The sequence below is a fragment of the Cebus imitator genome, unplaced genomic scaffold (assembly GCF_001604975.1).
Source record: "Cebus imitator isolate Cc_AM_T3 unplaced genomic scaffold, Cebus_imitator-1.0 Scaffold106, whole genome shotgun sequence".
NCBI classification, from domain to species: domain Eukaryota; kingdom Metazoa; phylum Chordata; class Mammalia; order Primates; family Cebidae; genus Cebus; species Cebus imitator.
In genome coordinates, this window is record NW_016107421.1 from 6,060,791 (window position 1) to 6,066,790 (window position 6,000).

General features: G+C 54.4%; 1 protein-coding gene across 5 annotated transcripts in view; it reads right to left on the bottom strand.

Moving 5' to 3' along the window:
• HDAC4 (histone deacetylase 4) overlaps positions 1-6,000 on the bottom strand; it is a 185,344-nt gene that overhangs the window by 22,276 nt on the left and 157,068 nt on the right. The gene's annotated exons all lie outside the window — the stretch shown is intronic.

Sequence of the window (6,000 nt, forward strand, 5' to 3'; positions counted from 1 at the left end):
TCCTGAATCACCCTAGACCCTAACACCAACACACACGGGAGTAAGGGGAATTACAACGAAATGAGACACTTAAGGATCTTTAAAGGGAAAGCTGATGACAAATGTAAGAAAATTCATTAGAAAAAGATGAACCACTGGAAATTCTTTGATTAAGATATATTAGGGAAATAAGGAAAACATTCTACCTGAAAAGAGGAAAAAGCACTCCTTAACACGAAACAACTCATCAGTCTACAGTCTAACGATCTTATCAGCATGAGTTATGAATCCATGCATGTGCTGTCAGTGAATGGGGAAGTTCAGCAGTTTCATGTGGCATTTGGGCTGCCTTGTTCAGTTCTGGGTTCTAATCACTGCTGACTTTCAGTGCCTCCTTCACCCCCTCTCTGGGTGAGGGGGGCAGAATCATGGCCTCCCTTTCCTGGGCAACAGCAGGGTCCCTGCGAGAAAGGTGGTCTGGTGTCTTCCTGCAATGGCCCAGGTGCCAGAGACCGGTGCAGGGGAGGACAGTGGAACGGAAGTGGTGCCTTTTAAAAGGGGACTTCAAGAAGTTCCTGGAAAAATTGAATTAAAAGATAAAAAATACAAACTTCATTTCTCAATTCAAGCTCCATCAAGTCCCAGACACTTTTGTAATGGTGACAGCAGCCATTTAGTCCCTCCTGGAAGGACTGAGCGTCCTGGGAATTTAACCATGTCCAATGCAGTCTGTTTTTACATTATTAACTGAAGAAAAATAAGTGCTCTTTACAGATTTTTCTAAGATTAGGAAACAGAAAGAAGTCAGAGGAGCCAACTCTGGACCGTAAGGTGGGCCTAATGATTTCTCTTCAAAGCTCTTGCAAAGGTTTCCTTGTTTAATGAGGAGTGAGCAAGACTGCTGTGGAGAAGGACCCTCGGTGGGGCAGGGCGCGGTGGCTCACACCTGTCATCCCAGCACTTTGGAAGGCTGAGCCAGGTGGATCACCTGAGATCAGGAGTTCAAGACCAGCCTGGCCAACATGGTAAAACCCCAATTCTACCAAAAATACAAAAACTCGATGGGCATGGTGGCGAGAACCTATAATCCCAGCTACTCAAGAGGCTGAGGCAGGAGAATCGTTTGAACCCAGGAGGCAGAGGTTGCAGTGAGCAGAGATTGCGCCACTGCACTCAAACCTGGGCAGTAAGAGCTAAACTCCGTCTCAGAAAGAAAAACAAAGGACTCTTCGGGGGAAGCTCTCCCAGTGATTTTCTGCTAGTGTTGAGGAGCTTTCTGAAACACTCTCACAATAAGCAGATGCTGTCATTCTTTGGTTCCTCCAGAACAGGCGGAATGCCTTGGGCATTCCCAAACCTGCTGTTGTGACCTTTACTCCTGACCAGCTGCTGGGACTGGGTGGCCTCTGGCTCTCAGTGGCAGTGCTGAGGTTGTGCCTTGTCTTCAGGATGGTCCTGGGAAAGCCATGTTCCACCTCCTGTTACGACTGTTCAGAGAAAGCTTCAGGACCCCGAGTCCACATGGACATTCCCACCGAGAGCTCTGCTCCTGACGGCAGCAGATCTGGACGCGACGGCTGTGGCACCCGCTGAGTGGAAAGGCTGCTCCAGGCAGAGCTGCGGAAGCTGAGCGGGCGAGACGCCCATGGTGTTGTTGCTTCTCCTGTTAATTGCTGGTCCTTTACAATCAGGGCACGAACAAGACGAATTTTTCCCCACAAATTGATGCGGACGGTCTGGAGCTGTGGGCTTCATCTGATTTCTCTGGGTCGTTGTCCCCATAAACTTTTCCTAAAGCATCAATGATTTCACCATCTTCCACGCAGCTTCACTGTAAACCTGAGGCTTGTTCCTGCTTCCATTTTAGCAGAATTCGTGTTGCTCTAATGAGGGCTCTTCCCAAACCGATGTCTTATCCTTGGTGCCTCAAACTAGATCCTGTCTAGACATGTTATAACAAGTTTGTGTGAATTTATTTTGGTGCAAAAATATTCTGAAGCCCATGCGCTGTTTTTTCAAAATATGCATTTTCTATGAACTTTTACAAGTCTCCTGACATTTTCACCGCGAAGCCTTGTCTACGCGAGCCCTACCTGTGCTGTGAGCTCTGGGGACCATCACTGAGCCCTGGCAGGGGATGCCTGTTTCAGGGTTTCACTAGTGCTGACTTCCCGGAGCTGCTCAGTCCAGCCTGTCCTGCACCAAAGCACACCTCTGCGTCCCTACCGCCTCCCCCCGCCACGCGCGTGGGCCAAGAGCATCACCCATGCATGCCTCCCTTCGTGTGGATCTTCAGAGGCCCCTCCTGGAGGGCAGCCAAAAGCGCACTCACCCGGCCCAGGGTCCTACCGACCACCAAGGACCTTCCAGAAACATCAGGGCAGAGGGCAGCGGGGCTGGCACTAACTCTGGTTTTCATTCAGCTTTTATTACAAAATGAAATTCCCTACTGATATCAGTGAAAGTATCAGCTTTGACCAGAAGAAACAAAAATGCTCAAAATTCACTGTGACCCCTTGCAGGGACAACCACAGATCACAATCTTATTGGAAAGTTCCTCTGATTTCTGGTGGTGGAGGTGACAACCCCCAGAGACTTAAATGCCAGGTGAAGATCCCACGGGCTGCTCTCTAGAGGACAGACCAGCGGCGATGAGTCCCTTTACTGCTGAGACAATGGGAGGGCCCATTCCATGCCGGGGGCACGCGGTGCCTGATCCTGGTGCCCGCGCCCCACGAGCGAGCTTGGATGGGAAGAGAATGGCACCGAGGACTGTGCAGCTTCAGTGGCTGCAGTCAGAGCTGACAAACGCTGCACTCCAAACACGCGCCAAAGCCACACCTAGGCAGCTTGCCCGCCGAGAAACTCACTTCTGGAACTCAGGTGGGAAGTACAGAAGACTCTGAGGGCCTTCTGAGCAGTCTGCTTCTGTTCTTTGTTCTGAAGAGACCCAGTCCACACAACTTCGAGGACAGCCTCTGCGGCAGCTGTATAAAGTGCTTTTGAAGGGTGCCAGATGTGTGCCCCGAGGGCCATCGTTAGGGGCAGAAGACAGGGGTCAGTGAGCTTCCTGCCACGGGTCAGACGGGAGGCACCTGACCTGAGTCTGTGCCACGTAGTCTCTGCCAGGACCACGTGACACTGTCCCCGTGGTGTCCAAGACAGGACAATGTGTGGACGTGTGAGCCTTGGGGTGTTCCGATAACATCTTACTAAGAGCAGAGGTGGCAGGGTTTGGCGCACCAGCTGGAGCTGCTCAAACCTCTGCTCTGGTCCTGTCCCTAAAACTTCTGTGACATTCTTCAGCGCGTGATTCCAGTCCTAGACTGAGAGACGTTTCTTCTCACTCGCTGGGACCCCGCCACGAAGCACTGCGATTTCACAAACGTGGTGACACAGGAGGCATGGCGCCGGCCTCAGAGCCTGCGCAGAGTTGGTGTCGGCACTCCCACTGCAGGGCTGGGAGGGGGAAATCAGTCTAGTCAGTGGCGAGGCGGAGAGAATGCCCAGGCATCCAGGAGTCCCAGATGGACCCGGAGCCCTGCACTGGACGCTGGAAGGCCCGGGTCCTGCAGTCCTCTCTGACCAACATTCCTCCCACCGCGGCTGCGACCAGCGAGCGACAGGGCTGAGGGCGCGCCCTCTGCTTTCAACTGCCCACGTCATCCCAGGAAGCCCGGCTTCTAATCATTTTAATAAAGTTCTCGTCATAAAACCTTTTTCTTTGGACAGAATAACACATTTCCAGCCATGCTTTTGGTGTGGATTTTAAAGCCAGGATATTTTTTCAGTGAAAACCACAGGCGTCTGTGCAGACACCACGTCCTTCCCGGGGTGCTCGGGCTGCGCTCTGTGCACGTGGAGGGCTTTGCTTGCCCGCTTTGAAGTGCTGCTGAGCCATCTCACTTCAGTCCCCTCTCCAAAACGAAGTCCTGTTAAAATCACCGTTAAATGAAGTTCATACCAAGGGAGTCTCTGGTGTCTCAGCTTGGTGTGTGGTGCTGTCCCAAAGCCAATCAAAACACAATATGAAAGATGAGCCTGGACTCGTGGGCACCGGCGCGTCAGCCACGCGTGAGGGTGCTGGGCGCTGTCGGAGGCATGTGCACACACACCCTCGTCCTCACTTTCCTGGGCCTGGCGCCCTCGGGGTTGTGACCCCACACACTTGCTAGACCTAAGAAGGTGAGAATATGAGGTGTCTGAGTGCATCCGTGGCATGATCAGCAGCGGTCCTTCTCCGCCACGGGACACAACTTCTTTGCCTGTAAAAATAAAGCTGAACGTGGCATTCCCTGCCTCTCTGGGGCCGCACTGTGTCTGCCACGACCCGCTTACAGGATGAAGCTGAAGGAATATCCCTGTTTCATAGATGCTACAAAGAAAATGGGAAACTGGACTCACATTTTATTTCCAGAATTAAACATTTAATAAAGAACTCAGTCTCTAAAAAATAGGATTGAAATATGTGCCATGGGCCTCTCAAGCCATCACTTTAAGGAGAGTATTTCCACGGGGTTGCTTCTGGTCTTTCTGGGGCAACCTGAGGGCGGAGAGGGGTGGGCTTGACGTTTCTTGAGGCAGTGGGTCCAATGATCGTCGGCTCCAGAGGCAGGAGAAATGGGTGGAAGGGGGGGTCGCTGAGAGAAGGTGGGCAGGTGCCTGTAAGGCTCACCCCCCAGTGCCGGCAGGCCAGGGGGAGCCATGACTGCTGTGCCCAGAGGGCGGCTATGCCCATGAGGCACGTGCAGAGGGGAGGCGTGGTGCGAAGCGGGGAGGGCACCGGTGCCCGTGAGGCACGTGCAGAGGGGAGGCGTGGTGCTAAGCGGGGAGGGCACCGGTGCCCGTGAGGCACGTGCAGAGGGGAGGCGTGGTGCTAAGTGGGGAGGGCACCGGTGCCCGTGAGGCACGTGCAGAGGGGAGGCGTGGTGCTAAGTGGGGAGGGCACTGGTGCCCGTGAGGCACGTGCAGAGGGGAGGCGTGGTGCTAAGCGGGGAGGGCAGCTTCTCTGAGTGGTGGCCTGTGCACTTAGGAAGGTCCGTGGAAAGCTGCGGGCACTGCGCATGCCCGTCCCGTGGCTTCAGTGTGGCCTGCTCTGGCGCCTTCGTTGTCACAGCACTGCCCCCTTGGTCATCAGCAACCTGCACCTGCAGCCTCAAGACGACGTCTATAGCCGCAGCTTCCCAAGGGAACAGAGCTGGGCCGGGACAGCTGGCGGGTGCTGGCCATGGCGCGTGCAGCCTCCCATCCGTGCTCTGTGGGAGGAGTCGTGCCACGGGGCACATCTAGCTCTCACCCACCGCACACCATCAGGTTACAGGCTGTACATATCACCTTCAAAAGCCACAACGGAATCTAAATGCAATAATTCACTCAACATCTGGGTTTCCTCATCTGGAAAGAAATGGCCTTCCACTTCATTCCCCCACTAGGACCCTAAACAAAACCCACCACACCTTCAGTCAACACAAGCCTCAGAGCATACTGAGCTTACGGGGCCAACAGGCTGCAGCCCTGTGGCCACCCACGGCCGGCGAGCAGCTGGGGTTGCTGTGGGCACTGAGGGCTGCCTTTCTACGTCAACAAATGCCCTGGGGCATCGTCCACACACAATGGCTCCTCGCTGGCCCTCCTTACTAAGGGGCCTCTGGGTCGACGCACTCCAGACCACCCACTTGGATGGATATTTTCTCACTTTTTCCTGAGAATTGACTGAAGCAGAAGGGTCCCTACTGAACCGTCACCCACCCCCACTGGAACCTTCTGCCGCTGGGTCTCTGCCTGGCACCCGTCAGCCTCCTCCAAGCCAGCACCTCGAGACCTCGCCAAGTGCCGCGTCGTGCCACATCAGCTCCCCCTGCCCCCAATCCTGTCTCACTCCACTCTCCCTAAGATGACCCCGCCTCTCCAGCCCTGTCCTGGCCGGTCTCCAATGCTGTTTCCTGAGCTTGGCCACTGGCCCCGGGTCTTAACCTGGACTGTCCAAGTCTGTCACCTACGCTGCCACAAGGTGTCCTGTCT